This window comes from Schistocerca gregaria, chromosome 2, assembly GCF_023897955.1.
Source record: "Schistocerca gregaria isolate iqSchGreg1 chromosome 2, iqSchGreg1.2, whole genome shotgun sequence".
NCBI classification, from domain to species: domain Eukaryota; kingdom Metazoa; phylum Arthropoda; class Insecta; order Orthoptera; family Acrididae; genus Schistocerca; species Schistocerca gregaria.
Genome location: NC_064921.1, coordinates 765,694,111 through 765,720,631, shown reverse-complemented (window position 1 = coordinate 765,720,631; position 26,521 = coordinate 765,694,111). Strand labels below are relative to the sequence as shown.

Below are 26,521 nucleotides of genomic sequence, written 5' to 3'. Positions count from 1 at the left end.
TTCCTAATCTAATTCCCTCAGCATCACCCGACTTAATTCGACTACATTCCATTATCCTCGTTTTGCTTTTGTTGATGTTCATCTTATATCCTCCCTAGTCCTTACAAATAGATAGCAGTCTGGGCCTAAGAGGGCGAATGATTTCGCGATGTTTGCCACTATTTTCCGAGAGAGATTTGAAAAGACTTGTGGGAAAGCAGCATTTTTCCTTTTTTGTCATCGGCCTTGTGACTGGTTAGATGCAACACAGCACGCATTCCTCTTCTGCGCCAACGTTTTCTTGCAACTTATTTCGTTAATTATTTTCTGGGTATATGAATGACTGGAAACAGGTGACTTGGAGCGATGAACATGCTATACATCGTGGCAGTCCAATGGAAGTGTTTAGGTTTGATGAATGCCTGGAGAACGTTACCTTTCATCGGGTGTAGTGGTAGCAATAAAGCACTGAGAAGATGTTGACACGGTATCGGGTGTTTCTCGTGATTAAGTGTCGTCCCCTCATCGCTTAAGGAAACACCAAATGCAGAAGAATGTGGACACATTTCACGGCGTTGTAGGCTACATCCAGTAGAGCAACACTTCGGAGGCGATCACTGATTACGCATGACAATGCACCAACGCAAGAAGCACCGTCCGTAGGCAATCGTTTGTGGACAATAACATTCCTGAAATGGACTGACGTGTCCAGAGTCCCGATTTTAACCTAATGGAACACCTTTGGGGTGAGTCAGAAAGTCAACTTCGCTCTATATCTCAGCGTCCAACATCACTATCTTCTCTGGTTACAGCTCTTGAGGAAGAATGGGTTGCCATTCCTCTACAGTCATTCATACACCTCTCACGGTGTCCCTATCGAAATTAAAGTCAGCAAAGGCTAAGGATGGACACATGATATATTACAGTCCACTAACATGTGTCGGGATACTTTTGACATATTGCGAAGAGGAAGGTAAGGAATAAAGAAGGGGGATTCCACTTAAATAGTCTTTGGATACGGATTACTCAACATCAGGATAGTGACGATAGCGGAAATGGGCCGTGGCTTTGTTGGAAACCATCATTTGATTGCTCTAAAAGGATATACGGAAACCACGATAAATCTGTGTGTGGATGGCCCGAACGCTCTTCTCGAATACGAGTCCAGTGTGTACGTGCCAACACTGGTCATTTGCGGTAGTTGAACTTGGGGAATGTCACTGACACTAGCGGTGCAGAATATCTACACGGCGACCAGGGGGTGACACGGGAAATAGGTGAACCTGCAACCTGGAGCCTGCTGCGGGTAGACGAGTAACTGTACCGAGATGTGGGGACTGCGATAAGCGGCGAGTACAGTTGCGGGTCAAGCCAGCGCTCCGCGAAGAGTGGCGCGCTGACAGCTGTCGGCCGGCGTCGTCATCACAGCGCCTGTCCGTAAAGACACTGCCCGCCTCTGAGACTTGACCATGCAAAGTCACTGAGTTATCAACTTCTGTCACTCAGTACCTCTCAATTTGTTCCGTCATGTCGTGGCCTCTGAAAGATAGCTCTTTAAATGATGCCAGGATTTATGCATTAATGGCAGTAGAAAAGGTTTGTCAGAGTAGAAGGCTAACTTTAGAAATGTTTGCACTCATTACTTACACGATTCTAGTGAGAGAGACACATAACTAACGGCGTTTGTCAGAGGACTGCCCCAATATCAACAAGTCTCCGTTGCTTCTCTGTCTGAGGGGTCACTGGACGGTATACAGTATGAAGTCGCACGTGGTTAGCACACAGCTCCTCTAATCCTTGATGTAAGCGCTCCAAACCAAAGGCACCGCCTCTTCCTGAATCACATTCTCATTTGACCAAACAAGACCGTTTCAGTCCTCTCTCAAATGAAAAATACTTGTCTGGACCGACGACCGCACCCGGTTACGCTACACAGAGTGTTTTTTAAAAAAGAGAAATAGTCCTTTACTCATTCATCCGGAAATACCTGTTGAGATATGGACCATTGTGCGCCAAGATAACCGTCTGTCTCCTGACACTACAAGAGGTTCTCAAACTGATCATCAGCCATTTACAGATATTTTTCATCCCTCATTTTCAAGCAATCACAAACTCGTACGAATACATCTGGCTACTCTAAGATTTTATCACATACATGACACACACCTTCCTGTAAGGCGCGCACGTCTTCGATAAGTGTTGGATACACATATGGTTTAAAGTAGCCAAAAACCTAAGAGATTAGAGTCAGATGTTCAAATGTGTGTGAAATATTATGGGACTTAACTGCTAGGATCATCAGTCCCTAAGCTTACACACTACTTAACCTAAATTATCCTAAGGACAAACACACACACCCATGCCCGAGGGAGGACTCGATCCCCCGCCGGGACCAGCCGTACATTCCATGACTGCAGCGCCCCAGATCGCTCGGCTAATCCCGCGCGCCTAGAGTCAAATGAACGCAGAGGCCGTCCTACTGGACCCCTTCCATCAATTAATTGATCATTAAGCACTCGTGTTAGGTATTGCTGTACGTGTCTTAGAACACAGGGTGGTTCCAAGTCGCGAATAAACCTCATCCGTTTCTTTCCCAAGAATAAGTTTCTCTAGTAGTGCGACTAACTCGTCGGGCAGAGATTGGGTGGAAAAAAACATCTGTCAGGCCTGCAGCCGGCCTTCGTTAACTACAGTCCACGATATTTCGACTACGCGGCTGCCAGTAGTTATTAGATAAGCCACTGAAGACTGATGAAGACGTTCCCACTCTGCAGTTTATAACCGCGCTTTGAGTTCTCTGCCCATGCGTCAAGATGTTTACGACAGAATGACCGCGCACCCTCGCTTGTTGAATTGCGGAACTCATACATCCTCTGGGTTGCCGCTCTCTGCGACCATCGGAGTATCTGTCATCTTCGACAGAGCAAATTGAGTAGTTGATAGGTTCCGTGCATTATGTAACTGGTAGCCGTTACCAAGTTCGTCAGATTTCTCACTATGCGTTTTCCCAGACACTCTTTAGTAACGGGGCCTCAAAAAGACATCGCCGTGGCTAAAAATATTGTTTTATCATACTCCATTTGGCCATAACAACATCTCCTTGGGACTGCATTATTAAATAATCAGTGGAAATGGCCATAGCGGAAAATTTGATGAGTCGTCATAGTGTTTACCAGTTACACAATGCTTGGAACACTATCGTCTCCTTGACCTGAAACGACTGCAATCTCTTCGGAACGAAGTGTCCCGGGTTATAACAAACACGCCTCATTTTATTCTGAACATTCACACTGGGAAACATTTAGGACTGCAATAAATCTACGAAATCACGCAGACGACATCCAGCCCCACAATCTCATGAATTTTCCAGGCTGAGAGGAGGAGGAAGAGATTAGTGTTTAACGTCCCGTCGACAACGAGGTCATTAGAGACGGAGCGCAAGCTCGGGTTAGGGAAGGATTGGGAAGGAAATCGGCCGTGCCCTTTCAAAGGAACCATCCCAGCATTTGCCTGAAGCGATTTAGGGAAATCACGGAAAACCTAAATCAGGATGGCCGGAGACGGGATTGAACCGTCGTCCTCCCAAATGCGAGTCCAGTGTGCTAACCACTGCGCCACCTCGCTCGGTTTTTCCAGGCTGAGATCCCTCAAATTCTAAGGCACAAGTGTTGCGGAGCACTCTGTTCAGAGGGCATAATTGAAGACAGAGCATCACTGCAGACGACGACTAAGCGTTCCCATGCGCACACCCCGACACCATCGATTATGCTCGATTGGTCACGGAATCATTGATCTCTGACCTTGGATCAATGCAAAAGTGTCTCCTCGTCGGATTATTCACATTTTTCCTCCCAGATCGACGGACGGGTCGGGATACACAATCACCCAGGCAAACGGCTACTCGAAATACAGGGTGATTATACTTACAAGTAAACGTTCAAAACACTATAGAAATAACACTACTGGTCAGAATGACGTCAAACTGCAACAGGAATATTATCGCGGAAGCGGGAAAACGGATGGCAGACGAAAACAATAGTGTGAAAATTGATCAATAGATGACGCTGCATGTGTCAGAATACATAAATGAAAACACCTGTCATGCACACGACCCACTGAAGTTTGTATAAACACGCCGTGTACACGGCTTTCATTTCTTTAGCGTCTGCGATGTTGGCCATGACAGTCTCAATGCAGAATCGCGCTCTGCTTGTAAAGCTATATTACAAGAATGATTGTGTACACGTCGCTCTGCAGACGTTCTGGACACTGAAGGGTTTGAAAAAGGCGTTGGTCCGAAGAGTGCCGTGGGTCTGGAGAAAATGATTCGGAAATTCTAAAAGACGGGTTGTTTTGGTGAGCAACCTGGTAGAGGAAGGAAACGAATTGATTCGACGTCAGTGGAAGCAGTGGCCACAGCAGTGCCGGAGGAGACAGGTGGTGGTGCGCAAACGTGTAGTGCACGGAGAATTTCCAGAACATTCGACGTACCCATGAGCAAGATGCGTAAAAACCTTCGAAGCATCCTTGTTTGCTATCCATTCAAAAGTACCCATGTGCACGATTTGCTTCCTATTGACCTGCGAGCAAGGGAGATATTTGCTTTAGAATTTCTTGGTCTCATGGACGTGGACAATGATTGGTCGCGGCAGATTTTGTGGACAGACGAAGCCCACTTCCATCTGTCAGGACATGTCAGTACGTATAATTGTTGAATATGGGCAACAGAAAATCCACACGTAAATCAACCGGAACCACTTCATCTTGAAAAGGGCACTGTGTGGTGCGGGTTTACGGCTTCATTTATCATAGGACCATATTTTTTTGAAGAGACAGGTGCTTCCAGTCCTGTTACCTGTACCGTCACTGATACGCGCTAAGAGTGTCTTTTGCGAAACCACGTCATTCCAGCTATCCAACAGCGTGGATATGTGGATGGGGTCATTTCTATGCAAGATGGCGCACCTCCGCACATTGCAAATCCAGTTAAGTCGCTGCTGAAACGCCATTTAGGAAATGGTAGAATTATCAGCCGCCATTTTCCTACAGCCTCGCCATCCCGATCACCTGATCTTAATCCGTGTGACTTCTGGTTGTGGGGCTATCTGAAACATGTTGTGTTCAGTGTTCCGATTGCTAAGTAAGCTGCACTGGAGGCAGGCATTGCGCAACACCTTCTTAACGTGACCCCGGAAACACTTCGACCAGTTGTGGAACATGCTGTTTCTCAATTTAAACTTGATGCAGAAAACGGTGGACAGCATTTTGGAACATGTTTTGCGCCAGTCACAAGGAAATCAATAATCCGATTCAATTTTGATTGGTGCTTTTTATGCGGTTTATGGCCCAGGGCAACTAAAAACCGATGCGTTCGATGCTTTTTATACGGTTTTTGGCCTCAAGACAATTAAAAACCGATGTGAGTGATGCTTTTTATGCGGTTTTTGGCCTCAGGACAATTAAAAACCGATTTTTCCCTTCCCATGTGACATGACCCTGCCGTGGATAGGCTTACGTAACTAACAGTATGCATACTGGAAGATACCATCAGTATGCACACTGAGTAGTACAGTTTGTTTAGCGTCGAACGTACACCTTAGGCATTGTTGTATGATTCATTTGTCATTTTTAGTCGACCACTATTAAAGTATGATGCTTACAGCGCCATCTATTGCTACACTTTGTAACTGTTTATTTTTCTTCTGCCTTACGTTTTGCCCCCTGCTCAGATAAGATTCCGTTGCAATTTGACGTCTTTCCGACCAGTGCTGTTATTTCTACAGCGGTTTGAATGTTTAACTTCAATTATAATCACCTTGTATGCAGCGCGCCACGGTGACAGTGTTATTACAATTCCGATACTCATTTGCTTGATCGCGCTTCATTTCTTTGCCGTTGACTTTCGCCTGCTTCATTACGCTTGATTTCTTTCCCAACAGACCCCCAGCAGAGGTGTCCGTTTCACAGGATCAATATCGTGCTACAGTGGTGTGATGAGCATCATAATAAAATTCACGTTGATGTCTTGGCCAACAGTTTCGTCTTATTTGAATCCTATGGTACACACCTGTAGTGCTATCGGGCACCAGCTCCGTACCCACAAACCAGCAGCCTGTAATTTACTGGAATTTCCTGGCCTGTCGTGTCATGGACTCAACAAGTCGTTGGAAGTCCCTTAAGAAATATTGAGCCATGCTGCCTCCATAGCAGTCCACAACCACCAAAGTGTTGCCGATGCAAGATTTTGCGCACGAACTAATCTCTCGATTACATCCAATAAATGTGCTATAGGATACATGTCAGACAATATGGGTGGTCAAATCATTCGCAACTGTCCAAAATGTTCTTCAGTCCAGTAGCGAACAATTGTGGCCTTGTGAAAATTTCATCTTTGTTTGGGAAAATGAAGTGCATGAATGGCTGTAAATGGTCTTCACGTAGCCGAACGTAGCCACTTCCAGTCAATGACCAGTTCTATTTGATCAGAGGAACCAGTCCCTTCTATGTAAACACAGCTCACACCGTTATGGAGCCACTACCAGCTTGCACTGTGTCGTCTTCACAACTTGGGACCAACGTTCCGTGGGGTCTGAGCTGTACTCGAACCCTGGCAACAGCACTTATCAACTGAAATCGGGACTCTTCTTACGAGGCCACGGTTTGTCAGTCGTCCACGGTCCATCCGATATGGTCACGAGCCCAGGAGAGGCGCTGCAGTTGATGTGCTGTCAGCAAAAGTACTCGCGTGGGCCGCCTGCCGGCATAGCCCATTAACGCCTAATTTCGCCTCACTGTCTTAATGGATACGTTCGTCGTGCGTCTCACATTGATTTATGGGGTTAATTGACGCAGTGTTGCTTGTCTGTTAGCACTGACAACTCTACGCAAACGCCGCTGCTCTCGATCGTTAAGTGAAGGCCGTCGGCCCTGCTTTATCTGTGGTGAGAGGTAATGGTTGAAATTTGCTATTCTCGGCACACTCTTGACACAGTGGATCACGGGTATTGATTTCGCTAACGATTTGCATAATGGAACGTCCCATGCGTCTAGCTCCAATTACCATTCCGCATTCAAAGTACAAATGACAGTTCGGCCAACACACTGCCCTTTTACACTTTGTGTACGTGATACTATCGGCATCTCTGTATGTGCGTATCGCTATCCCATGACTTTCACCGTCTACATGTCGATGCTAGAAGTCATAGCGCCACTTCTCCGAGGTGTTGTCCAGTTGCGGCGGCGAGCCATCAGCAGACCGTGATGAAGAGCACGGACGGTCGCGAGTGGGAAGCGATGGACCTTCACTTTTTGTCTCTGCGTTTGTTTTCCTTTCATCAATGAGTCAATGAAATTCTGGGCCGCCCTTCATTGTCAAGCCGCTATTGTAACGCTCCGCTGAATGAACGGCTACTTATGACATCGTCCCTGAGCCGCCGACTGTGTGTTAATCACACGGGGCGTGGCCGCACTCCACTCATCGGTCTTGCTGTTTCGCCTCGTCAGGTAAGTGGAATCACGAAGTTATTTTAATAAGAGACTCCGTCGTCTTGGTTGCTGAATGGAGGTATCGAAGCTATGCTCGATGCGAAGAGTACTGGTTCGAATCCCGGTGATAAATGAAAACATTTGTTTCAGAATTTGCTCAAGGATACCGACGTACGGCTTGTAATCAGTGCAAAAAGTATCAATGTCCATGGCTTAAAGGATGAAAATTAAGTCGTCGCCGTTTGTTTTGAAACTCTAACAGCAGTATTGTTCGCAAATTAAATGTATGAGAATTCAGTTGAGCCTACTAAACAAACAGCTATAATTTTTAATGGCTAGAAATGCTTCGGTTCATTTGTGCTGTAGTCAGTGGACACGTTTATACAGGTCTGTAAAGTGCAAACATGTTTTAACTAATAACTGGAACGAGAGTTAGGCCTAAAAACTCAATATCTATTGTGATTATCTTACTCTCTACAATGGCAAATTCCGTAAGACTCTCATTACTTTATTCTATATCTTGCCGTCTGCAATAAAATTATGTTATTTTGTTGTTGGTTCGCGAATTAACAAATCGCTTTATATAAAGAGCGAAAATATTTCGCGATTACTTACAGCTATTTTCATGTTCGTTGTGTATTTCCTCGTGTGCTGGAGAATGCTACGCAGAAAACGGCAAATGATTCTGATATAATGAGATTTTCACTCTGCAGAGGAGTGTGCACTGATATGAAACTTCCTGGCAGATTAAAACTGTGTGCCCGACCGAGACTCGAACTCGGGACCTTTGCCTTTCGCGGGCAAGTGCTCTACCAACTTTATTTTTTGTTTTTTATTTGATTTTTTTATTTTTTGTATCTTTTGTTTATTTTTCCATCTTTTTTTAAATTTTTTTCCAATGTCAGACTAACAACCTTTGCCGACATACATTTTGTTGTACTACCACATAAATAATGTCTACAATGTCCAAATGTTGACAAATAGTGGCTAATTAGAAAATTAATTAATCAAGGAAATGAATAAAACTGAAAATGTCCAAATGAAAGACATGAAGACATCGCGGATAGTACAAATACCTGCGACACCTGCTCACGACCCGACGTTCGATAGAGCAAGACAGCCATCTAATGACTCGTTCTCCAGACGTTTGTGTCAGACTGGGTTCTCTTCTCGAAATTAACTAAGGGTCCGTAAGTGTGATCGATGTCTATCTCGGCTTCTTCGTCTATCTCATCTCTCACCCGTCACGCCCCATTTGGCCGCCCGGTCGGTAAATGTAAGTCGCAAGTAATTATCGAAGTCTTGCCCAAATTTCTTATGCTGTTGCAGCTTCGTGTGTCCATCCAGGAGAAAATGCCAAGAGAGAGAGAGAGAGAGAGAGAGAGAGAGAGAGAGAGAGAACGAAAAGAAATGTGGATGGGGGAAGGCTGCGAATTTTTCAATTCTCAGTGATGTGTTTGACGTGTTTCCTATCAATGACTGTCATCTTTGACGTCTCATTGTTAAACACGTTCTATGAACTCAGAATTGGAGAAGTATAGACACGAACAATTGAATTAGATATTGTACTCCTTTCTCCATGGCTTGTGGAATAGTTCCGTGTGTAACGCCGTGAGGTCTCGTCAAATCTTGTACTCGCAGTAGGTTTTCTCTGACCGGGGACTGGGTATTTGTGTTGCCCTCATCATTTCATCATCATTCGTAGAAGTGGCTAGATTGGACTGTGCAAGGAACCAAACGTCGTCATCATCATGATGATCGCAGTGGGTGCGACTGTCGAGAGTATGAACGAGAATGTGGTGTTAACGCAGTTCTTCGCGGCGCACATTGCGTGTGCTCTGAAGTCGTTCAGGCACAGTTAATTTCACGAGTGATTGCGTCTGGCTGTTACGTGAGTACTTAAATTCAGACAAATCAGCCAGTGCCACAGTCGACTGCCTTGCGTAAGAACGTGTTAATGACAGGGGTTCGCCATCCACTAGTGCTGATTGTGACAGCGGATAACCGTGGCTACAGTGCAGAAAATCGCTCGCCGTTTCAGTGCTGGACAAGAACTGGACAGCAGTCGTAGCGTGCAATATCATTCATAGCCTTGCAGTGAGGTACAGAAGGCTGTGGCCCATACATGAGCGTCTGCTCGCTGCACGTCACAGCGCACCGAGGTTGAAATGGTTTCAGGAATATTTAAAACGGGCGCTTGAGAGATGGTGAAACATGTATGAAACAGTGAATCACAGCGCGCGTTGGTAAATGCCGATAGTGGGGGGGCATGATACCTTCAAACACTGCATCATTCAGACGGCAGTAACAGATATTTTCGTATTGCATTTTTATGTGATAGAAAGAAACCCTTGTACGTCTGCATACAATATCTGATCAAAAATATCCGGGCACCTATTAATAGACAATAATATGTCGTGTGCGCGACTGCCGTCTTTTTTGTGGTGGCCCAGACTTCCTCAAGGTCTGAAACGAGAGGAGGTAGCGATATTGGACTCTGGGGTCTGGAGCGAAGTCGATATTTTACGTCATCCAAAACGTATTCCTTTTGGTTCAGTTTGGGACTCTGGGAAGGCCTGTCCATTTCAGAAAAGTTACTGTGCACAAACCATTGCTTCACAAATGCTGCTTTGTGACTTGAGGCATTGTGTGTTGACACAGGCAGTCATTGTCCCAGAACTGTTCCTCTACTGTAAGCAGTCTACAATGCTGTAACATATGTTCAAATCCTACCGCATTTAGTGTTTCCTTAAGCACAATTAGGAGACCACATCCTAACCACGAGAGACACCCCGTACTGTATCACCATTTCATCTGCAATTCATTTTGGTACTACACATGATGGTAGATAACGTTCTCTTGGCATTCACCGAACGCAATCCCTTCCATTGGACTGCCACAGGGTACAAAAATGGTTCTGAGCACTATGGGACTTAACATATGAGAACATCCGTCCCCTACAACTTCGAACTACTTAAACCTAACTAACCTAAGGACATCACACACATCCATGCCCGAGGCAGGATTCGAACCTGCGACCGTAGCGGTCGCGCGATTCCAGACTGACGCCCCTAGAACCGCTCGGCCACAGGGTACAGCGTGATTCATCACCCAGATCACTCGTTTCCAGTCATCCACTGCCCAGTGGCATCACTCTTTGCACCACATCAAATGTCACTTAGCGTTGATCACAGAAACGCGTGTCTTATGAGGAGCTGCTCGATCATTGTACGCTACTCCTTTTAACTTCGTAGGCGCTGTCGTTGTACTAATTGGACTGTTGTTGGTAGTACATTGGAACTCACTAGTGGTTGCTTTCACTGATTTCATGCGGTTTCTTACAACAAGTCTCCACAAAACTCGACCCTTCCTGTCCGTCGGAACATAAGGTGTGCCTTGTCTCGGTTTAGCTGCATTTGTTCCTTCGCATTTGCAACACATGATCACAGCAGTCGACTTGGCCAGCCTTGAAAGGATTGAAATGCCCGTGATGGACTTTTTATTCAGGTGAAATATAATGACCAGTTCACGTTCGAGGTCACTGGGCTTTCCTGTCTAAGCAATTCCGCTGTTATTGCATGTTTATTGACAACACAATAGTGATCCGCATCGTTTTACAGCAGAAGTTCCAACTCTTGTGACAGCTAGTGGTCAATTCCACATCATATTGGGGCATTCGGATACTTAGAGCCCTTCTGTTCTAACAGGCCACTTGAGCCTCCAGTGAAACACTTTACAAGCCGATTGCCTCAACAGACATTCGAATGTATTTTTGGCCCCATAAATTATCTGTCCTCGGTCCTACTGCGCTTATGCGGGACGCCATCGAGGTTGATATACGTTTCTAATATGGACCAATTGATAGCAATCGTTGTGCGATAGTTTCGGCATTCCGGGGAGTACAGCCACAACGTGTCACAGTCGCCTTCACTGAGAAAGGGATGTTTCCATAGATATTACAATTTAAAATTCGATACAATATTTGGTATCGATACAATTACGAATGTTAGTCAATACATCGATAATATTGATACAAAGACGACGGTAATAGCACTTTCGTAAGCTTTGATAATAATTTTTTACATGTTTTAAGACTTGTTAACACTGCAGTACATATTTAAAATTAAAGATGTAATACAGATATAATAGTATGTTCGCATGAACCAACTGAAGTACGAAATCAAACAGAAACGTAACTAGTAATGATAAATATTCCGAAAGCAAACAAAAATAACGGGCCTGAAGACAATTTCATGCTAGCATACGTCCCAGGGTTATAAACAAAGTTCTAGTTCCGTAGTAGAAAGAAATATCTACTTTGAGGCATTCTTTGGTTAACACACTAACTACAAATACTAACCGTTACAAGTGTTTGAGCCAAAATCATGCGACCGAGAAATCCACTTTCTGGCAGTTTCTCGGGAAAAGACATTCAAATGTTGAGACAATAAATTCTTGCTTTTTCTTATCCAGGGAAATCGGTTTTCGTGTTTCGCATTCTTCACCACCGACGAAGAAAGCATTTTCCTACAGCTGTTGTACAAAGAAACAACGTCGCCAGATTACTTGTCCTTCAGTAACGCAAACTGGAAAAGGATCGTGAAAATATAATTCTATTAAATTATTGTCATACTTTCCTTAAACTACACTTACATGATACACATTTTAATAATGGAATAGTTCTTTCAATGTAGTGGATAGGCTGTTCACGGTGTATATTTTTTACTACTGGAATCGTGTTTCCTGTGTATTACAGAGGTGCGCTATTCATTTTAATTCTCATTAACAACGTACTTGAAGGCTTTTTTTTCCTCCCCCACACCATCCTGTACTGATACGAAGATGTTTCTTACTTTGCCGTGACATTGTCGAGTATTTGGTGTACATACTGATACCATAGGTAACGAAACAAAAATATCTATACTTGCTCATGTCAGACATATGTGGAAAAGAACATACCCACACTGAAAGAGTCTGGATGATCTCTACGGTGATTTTTTTCAGTCAGCTGTAGAATCATCGTACTGCGACTTACCTGAAATAAAGAGAAAATATTTCAGTTTTTGCCTTTTTATTTAATATGAAGCATAGAACTCGCAATATTGTAACTGTTTGTGCGTACGTAATCCACACAGTTTCACTTTTTAGACTACGTCGGTTCCGTTCAGCGGACTTCGAACTCATACTTGGTACTCTTCCCGGAAACTTGACAGGGAATTAATATTGCTACAGTATCTTTCATTAATTTTGTTTCAGTTCTGATGGCAATAAACTGTTCATCAAGCTATAATTACGTCACTTCACAGAATTAGTTCCTCCTCAAACAGTGAAATTGAGTAGTCTGGTGGAAGCCGACAGTGACGCCTGGGAAAGTAGTCTTCATTATGATTTATGAGCTATACCGAGAAGACGAGCTTCCTCGCTAAACTGCCATCATCACGCATAATTCTCTTTTTTCGCGTGCGCTGTTCAGACTCGTCCTGTCGATATAGCCACTAAAATATGGCTGCTCAAACAACAGACTACACATACTTCCCGCCAACCAGATACACTGTTACAGCGCCGAATCAGTGCAGTTGTGACATCCGTAGATGTTGCAACAAGATACCAGCTAAATGTTCTTAATAATATGGACGGTCAGCTTGTGCGTCCCAGGTCTTCAGGAGAGCTTGTACTATCTGTATTACGCTCTCGGCAGTATCCCGAACCGTAATCACTTAGTTCATTGCGAAACCGGAAGATTACAGTGCTGGCGAGAGGCAAATTAACCGAAGCGCCGGCGTAATTCGAGCGGTGGGTATAATTATGCGATGAGACGGGACGCGAGCGGCGCTTAGGCCGTAATGGAGACCGCGGACCGCACGCGGTGTCTTCCGTGTCCCTCCACGGACTGCTGACCTGCGAGCGTCACAGGCGCCAGCGAGCCTGAAGACCTGGCTGGCGCTATAATTCCATTACGAGGTTAGGCACGATATTCGGCATCAATAGCAACAGATAAACCAATACTGATACCTCAACGATATTGGAACAGAAGTATCAGTTCCGATAGTATTTCAAAGTATTTGCACTTTTGTTAATTTTTAAGATTTTCTTATTTAGCGTAACAAGGGAAAATAGGGAAATTATGCTGTCGTCAATGAGAAATCCGCTACAATTGTAAAAGTTATTTCTGAAAAGGAAACCACTACCCAATTAGGAGGTATTGAATAGAATTGGGGAGAAGATGAGTTTGTGGCACAACTTGACAAGAAGAAGGGACCGGTTGGTAGGACAGTTCTGAGGCATAAAGGGATCACAAACGTAGCATTGGAGGGCAGCGTGGAGGGTAAAAATCGTAGGAGACCAAGAGATGAATACACTAAGCAGATTCAGAAGGATGTGGTTGCAGTAAGTACTGGGAGATGAAGAAGCTTGTACAGAATGGAGTAGCATGGAGAGCTGCATCAAAACAGTCTCAGCACTGAAGACCACAACAACAACCACCATGTTTCAGGTTGTAATCTACCCCTCCCTTCTTTGTTGTTCCTACTGTCCACTATGGTAAAGTCTTTTCTGAGGATTCGAGGTGAGTAAGATTTACAATAACCTTTTTCCTGATCTTTTCTTGCACAGTTGGCTCCAGTTCTTCATGTCTAGGAGTCTGATTCTTGAAGCTGAAATTCTCATATTTTAGGTTCTCATGGTTCAATTCATCTAAATAACTTTGAATAAAGTCGCTGTAAAATTTTTGTTTTTACGTTAGTTTATTCTGTCACATTTTGCTATATCACACTGTCTTTGAATTTTTACGTTAACAGAGCCGAAATTACATTGTTCGTCCAAAATACAAAAATACGTCCGATCACATCAGAGGCGTGCTTACTAATACTTCACTATGCGGTAACAACAGTAATCCAAAGGGTTACAGTTTTTTTTGACAAATGAATTTCTAGTAGTTTAGATTGTTATATCATAAATGAATCCAGAAATGAACATAATAAACAGTACGAGATTGCGTAATTAACAACAGAAATTCTAAGTGTGCCAAATAATTTGTAATATTCAAACGTCTCAAAAATATTTTTTTTGACTGTGCATTCCGAGCTACTACATATCGATTGTAACAACGGAAATAAAGTAATTCCTTTTCATAAATTTTGGCTTTAAATATAACACATAGCGTATAAAATTATTTGTAATTTTTCAGAAAAACAGCTGAGATAATACTAACCTGTCCAAAACTGGAAAAATATAACTGGTATCGACTACTACTGTTGAGGAAAAGTAATGCTACAGGAGAATATACCTTTACAAGGTGCACATTAAAATGTGAGTCCTCCTCTGCGAGAGACTTTCTGGCAGACCTAGGATCGAACAAGATATTCTCTTGCTTGTCATGTGTCGGGATGTACTATTTTAACATATTTTAACCTATTTTAAGCTTAGTTATGCATTCTTTGTGGGCTCACATTTTAATATACACCTGAAGATGGGACATATGTTCTGAAACCAGGTAGTGCTTTCGGTTTTAGAAATAAGTAATTCTTACATTTGTAGCGGATTTTATCATTGACAATGAATAATAGTTGTGGATGTCCTGGGAAGAGAAATTACGCTGTGTTTGCACATTGCCAACTTGTGTATAATACCCACACCGGAGAATAAACCGGTCACTCTCTGTAGGCATCGACGTCAGTGCCGTATAAGACCTTCTCTAGCTTCGAGAACGGCCTCAGATGGTTGGATAACAAGAAGAAACAGTATATTTGCATAAAAGGCAGAACCTGTATCCAATAATTTTAATTGCAAACACCGAAATAAAGACAAGGGCTGCAGATCCAACAGATGAATATTTCTTACCTCTGAATCGAATAAAATAACAACGAACCTGTGTCACTGCCAATAATAGTGAAATGCTTTATTCAGTCAACAGCAAAGTTGGCGTGTTCTGCTTGACCACAGCTTACCGTTACATTTTCCGTAGCCCTTAGAGCATGTACGAATAGTCAGGCCACAGTACCATCACGTTCGATGACAGTTCTGCCTCTCGAGTCCATAACAGAACACTGCTGAAAACACGTAAGTCACAATTTGCATTTTGTTTACGAATGTGACAAAATTTACACAGAATGGGATACCTAGTTACCGGAGTAACATCGTGTGTAAAGATGGAAATACTTCAGCTATAATGGTGGTAAGTTCCTATGTGACCGTACTGCTGAGGTCGTCGGTCCCTAGGCTCACACACTACTTAATCTAACTTAAACTAACTTTCTCTAAGGACAACACACACACCCATACCCAAGGCAGGGCTCGAACCATCGACGGGGAGAGCCGCGTGAACCGTGGCAAGGAGCCTCAGACTTGGTGACTACCCCGCGCGGTTCAGCGATCATGGATGCAAGGAATTACGTCCGCTTTATTACGAGTATGTGAGCAGGAAATCAGGCCGACGGATCAACAGGACCATACGATTTTCAGTACAATTAATGTGTGATGTTTATCAACTATTTCTTCAATAGTCACCCGTGGTATTGGAAAACGTTACCTTGCGCATGTGGTCTGTACATGACGGGACATTATCATATTTTCTATTGCTCATACGGTCGTATTCAGCACAAACAAATGAGCGTTGCTTTGGTCGACGAGGTCCACTATCATGGCCTCTATGTCGGTCTAAGTCTAAGCTCAATGACTTAGAATTTTGGCTATACGGACATTTAAATTCACTAATAAGTTCCACTGCCATAGATAATTTGCACGTGCTACAGGAATGTGTGTCCCGTGGACGTGACCAAATCCGATGGCAGTCTTCTGTGTTCAGAAGAGTTCGTGATTATTTGAAAAGGAGGGCTGAAGGATATGTAACAATGGGTCTGGTAGTATCAGAATAGATGGCTGTCTTCCTACACAATGGTTCATATCTCAACAAGTACTCGTCTTACAGTAGTCATAAATTGTACAGTTTTTAAATTCTTACCAGTATTATTTACAGAAGAATGGAAAATTAGAAGAAGCCGACCGCGGGTATGATCATTTTCGGTTCCGAAGGAATGTTGGAGCACGCGAGGCAATACTGACCGTACGACTAATCTTGCAAGGTAGGGTGAAGAAAGACAAATCTACGTTTATAGCACTCCTAAATTTGGGGAAAGCTTTTGACAATATTGACAAGACTACACTCTCAAATTCTGAAGCTAGCAGGGATAAGCTACAGGGACCACAACTAGTACAATAAACAGCCAGCACATACAAGCGTCGAAAGACGTGAAAGGGAAGCCGTAGTTGAGAAGGCAGTGAGACACTGTTGTACCTGTCCGTAATGCTATGCAATCTATACAAATGGTTCAAATGGCTCTGAGCACTATGGGACATAACATCTGTGGTCATCAGTCCCCTAGAACTTAGAACTACTGAAACCTAACTAACCTAAGGACATCACACACATCCATGCCTGAGGCAGGATTCGAATCTGCGACCGTAGCAGTCGCGCGGCTCCGGACTGTGCGCCTAGAACCGCGAGACCACCGCGGCCAGCTTCGGGAAGTGAATCACAATTCAGAGGGAAGAAATAAAAATTTAAGTGTTTGCCCATCACATGGTAATTCTGCCAGAAACGCTAAAGGATTTGGAATAAGATTAAAAGATGAGCGTCACGAAAAGTGAAATATGGGTAGTGGAATGTAACTAAATTAAATCAGATGGTGCTGGGAGGATTAGATTAGGAAATAACAAACTAAAAATAGTAGATGAGTTTTGCTGTTTGGACAGTAAAATAGTTCATGGTGGGCGAAGCAGACGGGATATAAAATGCAGACAGGCAATAGAAAGAAAAGTATTTCTGAAAAAGAGGATGTGTTTACACGTCATAATAATTTAAGTCGTAGGAAGCTTTTTCTAAAGCTATTTGTGAGGAAGTGAGACGTGGGCGATAAGCAGTTCAGACAAAAAGAGAAAAGAAGCTTTCGAAATGTGGTGTTAAAGAAGAATGCTGTGGATTAGGTGTTATATAGAGTAACTGATGAAGAGGTACTGAATCGACTTGGGGAAAAAGAAATTTATAGTACACCTTAACTTCAAGAAGGGAGCAGTTGACACGACATGCACTGAGGCGTCAAGGAATCGTAGTTTTGATTATGGAAGTTGAAATAGATGCAAGGTGTGCACTGGATAGTCTAGCGTAGAGAGGTGGATCAAGTCAGTCTTAGGATTGAAGATAACAACATCTCTTATAAGACATGGAACACTTTGTTATACATTTCATAAACAGTGAGGTGACAAAAGTCAGGCGACAGCGATAAGCACAATACAAATGCCGATGGTATCGCGTACACGAGGTACAAAGGGCTTTGCCTTTGTGGAGCTGCCATTTGTACTCAGATGGTGCAAGTGAAAAGGTTTCCGACGTGACATTGGCTGCACGAGGGGAATTAACAGATCCTGTACACCGGATAGTAATTCGAGCATAGCACGTTCTATTTCGGAAATCGTTAGGAAATCCAATATTCCGACATCAACAGTGTAAAAAGTGCGCCGTGAATAGGAAATTATAGGCATTGCCTCTCACCACGGACAACGCAGTGGTCGACGGCGTTCATTTAACGAGCGAGAGCAGCGGCGTTTGTGTAGAATTGTCAGAACTAACAGACAAGAAATACTACGTGAAATAGGCGCAGAAATCAGGGTGGGACCACGAACGTATCCGCTAGGACGGTGCAGCGAAAATCGTAACTACACGACATCGCCTACAGCGCCTGTATTGGGCTGGTGACTGTATCAGTTGGACCCGAGACGACTGGAAAATCGTGGCCGGGTGAGATGAGTCCCGATTTCAATTGGTAAGAGCTGTTGGTAGGGTTCGAGTATGGCGCAGACACCACGAAGCCATAGATCCAAGTCGTCAACAAGGTACTGCGCAAGTTGGTGGTGGCTCCTTATTGGTGTGGGCTGTGTTTGCATGGAATGGACTGGGTCCTCTGGTCCATCTAAACCGATAATTGATTGTAAATGGTTATGGTCGGCTACCTGAAGACCATTTTCAGCCAAACAATGAGGCTATTTTTATGGATGACAATGGACCATGTCACAGGGCATCAACTATTAGTGACTGGTTTGAAGAACGTTCATGACAATTCGACCGATTAATTTGGCCACCCAAATCGCCCGACATGAATCCCATCAAACGTTTATGGGACTTAATCGAAAGGTCAGTTTATTCACAGCATCCTGCATTGGCAATAATTTTAGTTATGGATGGCTACAGAGGTGGCATGGATCAAAGTTTCTGCATGGTACTTCCAACGACTGGTTGAGTCCATGCCACGTCGAGATGCTGCACTACGCCGGGCAAAAGAAGGTCCGACAAGATACACTACTGGCCATTAAAATTGCTACACCAAGAAGAAATGCAGATGAAAACGGATATTCATTGGACAAATACATTATACTAGAACTGACATGTGTTACATTTTCACGCAATTTGGGTGCATAGATCCTGAGAAATCAGTACCCAGAACAACAACAACCTCTGGCCGTAATAACGGCTTAGATACGCCTGAGCAGTGAGTCAAACAGAGCTTGAATGGCGTGTACAGGTACAGCTGCCCATGCAGATTCAACACTATACCACAGTTCATCAAGAGTAGTGACTGGCGTATTGTGACGAGCCAGTTGCTCGGCCACCATTGACCAGACGTTTTCAATTGGCGAGAGATCTGTATAATGTGCTGGCCAGGACAACAGTCAAACATTTTCTGTATCCAGAAAGGTCCGTACAGGATCTGCAACATGCGGTCTTGCATTATCCTGCTGAAATGTAGGGTTTCGCAGGGATCGAATGAAGGGTAGAACCACGGGTCGTAACACCTCTGAAATGTAACGTCCACTGTTCAAAGTGCAGTCAATCCCAACAAGAGGTGACCGAGACGTGTAACCAAAGGCACCCCATACCATCTCGCCGGGTGATACGCCTGTATGGCGACGACGAATACTCGCTTCCAGTGTGGGTTCACCGCGATGTCGCCAAACACGGATGCGACCATCATGATGCTGTAAACAGAACCTGGATTCATCCGAAAAATATGACATTTTGCCATTCGTGCACCCACGTTCGTCGTTGAGTACACCATCGCAGGTGCTCCTGTCTGAGATGCGGCGTCAAGGGTAACCGCGGCCGTAGTCTCCGAGCTGATAGTCCATGCTGCTGCAAACGTCGTCGAACTGTTCGTGCAGATGGTTGTTGTCTTGCAGACGTACCCATCTGTTGTTCAGGGATCCAGACGTGGCTGCACGATCCGTTACAGCTATGCGGATAAGATGCCTATCATCTCGACTGCTAGTGATACGAGACCACTGGGATCCAGCACGGCGTTCCGTATTACCCTCCTGAACCCACCGATTCCATATTCTGCTAACAGTCACTGGATCACGATCAACGCGAGCTGCAGTGTCGCGATATGACAAACTGCAATCGCGATAGGCTCCAATCCGACCTTTATCGAAGTCGGTACGTATTTCTCCTCCTTACATGGGGCATCACAACAACGTTTCACCAGGTAACGCCGGTCAACTGCTGATTGTCTATGAGAAATCGGTTGGAAACTTTTCTCCTGTCAGCAGGTTGTAGGTGAGGCACTGGCGCCAACCTTGTGTGAATGCTCTGAAAAGCTAATCATTTGCATATCACAGCCTCTTTTTCCTGTCGGTTAAATTTTGTGTGTGTAGCACGTCATCTTCGTGGTGTAGCAATTTTAATGGCCAGTAGTGCATTAGGAGATAATCCATGACTTTTGTCACATCATTGTATAAGGTGATTCTTAACGGCCCTACAGCTTTTACACTCAACTCTACCCGTAACTTTGTGCAAAGCTCTGTTGTCCATACAATACAATATCGGCAGATATCACCCTGTACAGGACACGAAGGAACAAGGGTGTGATACGCGTTTGGAGCAGGAGGTTTGGTTGACGAAAAGAGCTGCACCGAGTTAGGAGAAACGCTTTGTGCGGGAAGCAGGCATTTCGGACGGTGGCAGGGCGGTAAGTGTAACGTGGCCGAGATGAGCGGCGCGTCGAAAGCCGGCCTGGAGGCGGCGGACGCTGCGCAGCTGTTGTCAGCGCCGGGGGCGGCGCCGGGCGAAAGTACGTCCGGGAACCCCGAACCCCGCGACAGAAGTGTAACGTCCGACTCTGTGGCAAAGGCGTAGCTTCCGGCGCCGCACCGGCTGTACACCACACTGAGGAGCAGTGCGGGCGGGGCGGACGGGTCAATACCGGAAACACTTGTGTTGCGAGAAGTAGCAGTCACTGAGGAGTCGAATTAGAGGTGGATGCTTCGTAATTTGAACTCATTGTCGGGATGAATTGTTAATCAACACTTCCTGGTGTAATACGACTTAGTGAGAGACAATATATGAACAATTGGATACTGCCCAAGGTAACTTTCAGTAGACCATCCGATCAACATTACACAGGACACAGTATGTAATGAAACATCTTTTTCTTCAAAATTTACGATCAGATGCTAATGCATGCATTATGTACAGAATTAGATTATACGTCTGCAAGGTAAAAGTAATTAGCTAGCATCTGTAATTGCCAGTAATGCATTATTTCTAAATCAGTAATTTGATAACGGTTAAAGGAAATCTAATTACGCAGTTGTGGAAAACAGTAAGTGAGGATGTCATGACAATGTTAGCATCAAATTTCAGCTTGTTAGTAACTGCAAATCAATGACAAATTCGATTATTTCATATAAAGCCATATTGACAGTTCGATATGTTTCATTATGTCAGGTGTAATTCAACTCACGTAGGACCTTAGGGAATCACGTTCTTAAAGATGCCACTCTCAGAATGCCTGCAATTACTTTTGTATTTGCACCTTGTAGAAATTACCGATACCAACAAAGGAACTTTTGATATTGTGACAAAACAAAGTATTTGTACAAAATGTGAGGCTTGCAGTCTTATTCTGCTGTCTGTAAAGATCTCTAATTTACTTGTCAAGTATTGTTAACCGCAATTCGTCATTTCATTATCGTCTCAAAACCCAAATGCTATTACTTGAAACTATATTCATTGTAAACGACATTTCTTTACTCCATAATTGTATTGACAGAATATTTTCTAGTGCAGATTTCTAATTGTAATTCAATAAATCTATTTTGTAAACAATGAGATTAAAAAGGCATGGATTACCAAGCAAGTATATAAGCAGTGCTGCATGTTAAACCTAAAAAATTCAGGTAGTTTTGTTGTTGCTGTGCGGCGAGAGGTCTGTGTAACTATGTTGTTTGAGAAAATTTACGACTGTCTAATCGAAGATATTCTGAAGTTGGCAATTAAACAAAAAACACCAGATCCTTACATGCTGAGTTCTCAGGATTATCTGGAAGTCGATTGAAAACCCCAGTTCACAGCTTCTGCTACGTGGTGAAGATTTCCATTATAAAAGCTAAGTAGTCACCTTTCTAAAGTTTACTTAACTTTACAACAATGTGTCATTAAGTTAGTCAACTTCTTTAAGTGTTGTGAACTTTAATTAATTAACCAGAAGCTGGGGCTCGAAAATGAGACCTCTGCCTTTGGTGCGCAAGTGCTCTGGCAACTGATCTACCAGAGCACAGGTCACGATGTCTCCTCACAGCTTTACTTCCACCAGTACCTCATTACCTAATCTCCTAATATCCAAATTTCACCGAAGTGGTCCTGCGTAACTTGCGGGAATAGCACTTCTGAAGAAAGGATATTCCGGATTCATGGTTTAGTCACAGACTAGGGGGATTTTCTGTCACAACGGGTCGTGTGTCGCACTCGGGTTGCTCAGTACAGGTCTGGTGCCTCAGTTGTGATTCATTTCTATAAAGAAACGGCAAATCTAGAATGGTCAAAAACATAAGTATATTTGTGATCAGTTACCGGTGTTCGGAGGGAGAACTTGTGAAATTAGTAACCGCCTGTAAATTGTTAAACAGAAGATGGATAAAAATTTTAATCCATAATGTTCTGCTACAGGAAATACGATGGCAAAGTGAACGAATCGGTTCTTAAGTAGCATCAGTTCCTCGCTAACAGTTTATTACAGTTTCAACACAAGGGATCTAAGATTTGCATACCGTTTCCTGCGCGATAGAATACTCAAGGTCAGTGAACTTATTCCCTATTAAGAAACATATCCTGCCTTTTGAAATTCCAGAATACCTTGATGAATCGTGGTGACTCTAGTGCCATTAATGTCTTAAAATAAAAGTGTCATTTCCGTTCATCTCACTGCGTATTTCTTTGAGATACGTCCTGTAGTGAACTGTATAGTTTCTCCTTTCCGTGTATGGGTAATAAGTTTCATCGAGCTATGTTACTTGGCAGTGACACGTGGTTGTTACTTTTGGCCTAACGTTTTGTTAAGTGTCACGCAAATCCAACACCTTCCATGAAAACCCTGACATGATAAGCAAATCCAGTAGTATGTCACATAGCTCCGAATAAAACGTGACATTAAATTAACCAAAGTAATATGAGTAACGAGTGAGCAAATGGAATACTACAGACTAACACAAGAATGCCTAAACGCATGTCATACCTTCCCACCGTGAGACAGACGCAGTTCCCAGGGGAGAAAGGAGAACAGAAGCCGAGAGCAAAACCGTGTTAAGCTAGAAGGCCCTACGATAAGGGACGGACTGGACACCCACGTCGCCAGCTAACCACTAGGGCACACCACCCGCAAGTTTTAGCGTGAGACTTTTTTGCGTCTCTGTTACGTCAAGGACCCCCCCCCCCCCCCCCCCAGACCATGTTAAAAGCTAGAGCCGTCCAGAAAAACAGTATAGATCTTACGATAACACAAAAGGGGCCACTACCACCCGTAAGTTTTAGCATGAGACTTTTTCAAGTGTCTGTTGCATTAGGACCACACCCCAGCCCATGTTAAAAGATAGAGCCATCTAGAAGAACAGTATAGATCTTACGATAACGCTAAAAGGACCATACCAGCTGCAGGTTTTAGCGTGAGACTTTTTCGCGTCTCTGTTACGTTGCAAACTTCAAAAACATTGCCCCAGCATGAAAAGTATAACGTTTCTCATTGGACAGAGAGAATTTTTGTAGGCGGAGCTTAAGGTTAACATTGAGACCCTGATTGGTCAGATCGAAACACAGCCAGATAGCTTTTTTTAAAACCAACTTCGGTAAATTGTAGTAAGGAGAAGTGATGAGAGTTGCTTCCAAGATGGCGAGGTGAGCGGAGCTGTGCTGCCCGCCGCTGCCCTGACGCTGCCTAAACACCGATAAGGTAATGAACGCACGCGATGCCGCATAACAGCGCATTAAGTTTCACTCAGAACTGCAGACGTCTCATCTGTTACACACCCTTTTTGCGTAATACTAGTGTCGATCGTAAATTAATGCTCATGGTGTTCACATTTTCCACTTGAAGTTAAAATCTGAAACGCGATGATTTTTTTGTTATATAGTTATTGAGAAGCCACATCAGCCACTGTAATATACGACAAGTTAGATAAGTTATTAAAGATGGTTGAGGGTCACTGTAGACCATTTTGATAGTTTTTCTCTTTTGTGAAACTTAATTTAAACCTAGATTATAGATGTGATATGACATAGATCATGCTTCGATCCATTATAGAACTTGGAAACCCATTCAGGGAATATTCGTTCACATTTTTGTTGAACGCAGTTGGTTTTTACCATCCTGTATTAAAACATTTCCTTTTATCAATAGTGCAATTTATAAACGATGTTTTGTGAGTAGAATAAAATTTCCAATGGTAAACTTAACTGCTTTTTCGACGTTATTTTACCAGCTAACTAAAAATAGGAAAGCCTTGAACCCCTTCCACTAAATTTAGTTAGTATTAATATTCTTCTACAGGGAGTGCAGTGGAGCTGACGCTGAAATCATTAAGTACTTGGTTATATCATCGCTAGTCTCACTGAACTCTTCTGAATTCTACATGTCATGTGTGGTCTGGCGTTTCCTTACCAGCAACAGGTCCCAGGTTCAAACTAGTCAATTCCGTAAAAAAACACGCTTCGAGCGTCGTTGCGCGAAAGTGGTAGGGAGACACGATATTGAACAAACAGACACCACCATGAATGTTTAGAGTTTTGCATACCAGTGTTATGTATTCATGGACTGTCAGTTATAAATTATTTGCCTCTTTTTCCCAAACGTTTTGTCCCTGGCAGAACCGTAGCCATGTCCAGCTTTCGCCATTGCTTGACAGTGTGGCTGCGCTGAGGTAGTGGGGAGGGAGGGCGTCTGCTACGTCACGCGACAGGTGTGTGGGGGCGTGCCGAGCGGCGGCTGCCGGCCGGGCATTAGTTCCAGCAGCTGCGTCACGCTCCATGGAGCTCCGCTTGCCTTCTTGTCGCCGCGAGCCATACAGACCGCGTCCGCCGATACTCAGAAGACCCGAGTTGCCGCCGACTGGGGAAGGCCTCCGGTGCTCGACCATACTGTCACGGCTCCCCTCAGTACCCACTCTTCTCTTCTCTCGTAGCTACACTGAAGCACCAAAGAAACAGATATAGACATACGTGTTCAACTACAGAGATATGTAAACAGGCAGAATACGGCGCTGCGGTCGGAATGCCTATATAAGACAAGAAGTGTCCGGCACAGTTGTTGGATTCGTTACTGCTGCTACAACGGCAGGTTATCAAGATTTAAGTGAGTTTGAAGGTGGGGTTATAGTCGGTTAACGAGCGATGGGGCACAGCATCTCCGAGGTAGCGATGAAGTGGGTATTTTTCCGTACGACCATTTCACGAGTGTACCGTGAATATCAGGAATCCGGTAAAACATCAAATGTCCGACATCGCTGCGGCCGGAAAAAGATCCTGCAACAATTGGACCAACGACTACTTAAGAGAATCGTTCAACCCTTTCGCAAATTGCTGTACTCTTCAATGCTGGGCCGTCAAAAACTGTCAGCGTGCGAGCCATTCAACGACACATTATCGATACGGCCTTTAGGAGCCGAAGGCCCATTCGTGTACCCTTGATGACTGCACGACACAAAGCTTTACGCCTTGCCTGGACCCGTCAACGCCGGTATTGTATTGTTGATGACTGGAAACATGTTGCCTGGTCGGACGAGTCTCGTTTCAAATTGTATGGAGCGGATGGACGCGCACGGGTATAGAGACAACCTCATGAATCCATGGAACCTGCATGTCAGCAAGGGACTGTTCAAGCTGGTGGAGGTTCTGTTGGGTGTCGGGGGCGTGCAGTTGGTGTGACATGGGATCCTGATACGTCTAGGTAGTGACATGGGACACTGATGAGTCTAGACACGGGCCTGACAGGTGACACTTGCGTAAGCATCCTGTTTGAATACTTACATCCATTCATGTCCATTGTGCATTCCGACAATTCTGGCAGAACAATGGGACACCATACACGTTCAAGATTGCTACAGAGTGGCTCCAGGGACACTCTTCTGAGTTTAAACACTTCCGCTGGCCACCAAACTCCACAGACATGAACAGTATTGAGCATATCTGGGATGCCTTGCAACGTGCTGTTCAGAAGAGATCTCCACCGCCTCGTACTCTTATAGATTTATGGGAAACTCTGAAGGATTCATAGTGTCAGTTCCCTCCAGCACTACGTCGGACATTAGTCGAGTCCATGCCAAGTCGTGTTGCAGCAGTTCAGCGAGCTCGCTGGGGCCGTACACGACATTTGGCAGGTGTACCAGTTTATTTGGCTGATTTTAGAGGTGAAAAGTAGCTGCAACCTTCGTTCTAGTGTACAAGCATGCCAAACCGAAGAGTACATGCACCTATTGAGTAGCTTCAGCCATCTGAAGAGAGTCGCATTGAGGGCCTGTGGAAAGACGGATTGATGCACGTGTTGGACAGAATGTATCGGTGTGGCATCGCTGCTTGTAGTCTGTGGAACATTGACACGTCTTTAGACCAGCTTCTAGATGTCCGTGTAGTACAGATGCAGTGTGCAATCCGTAGTGGCCTACCAGTCATCATAATCCATAGACGAAATCCGGTCACATGTTGCTCTTGCTGCGTTATCAGGGACCATTAGGCACGGTCTGC

At 44.1% G+C, this 26,521-nt stretch overlaps 1 protein-coding gene across 3 annotated transcripts in view; it reads right to left on the bottom strand.

Moving 5' to 3' along the window:
• Positions 1 to 26,521, bottom strand: part of LOC126334988 (uncharacterized) — an 854,692-nt gene that overhangs the window by 402,660 nt on the left and 425,511 nt on the right. The gene's annotated exons all lie outside the window — the stretch shown is intronic.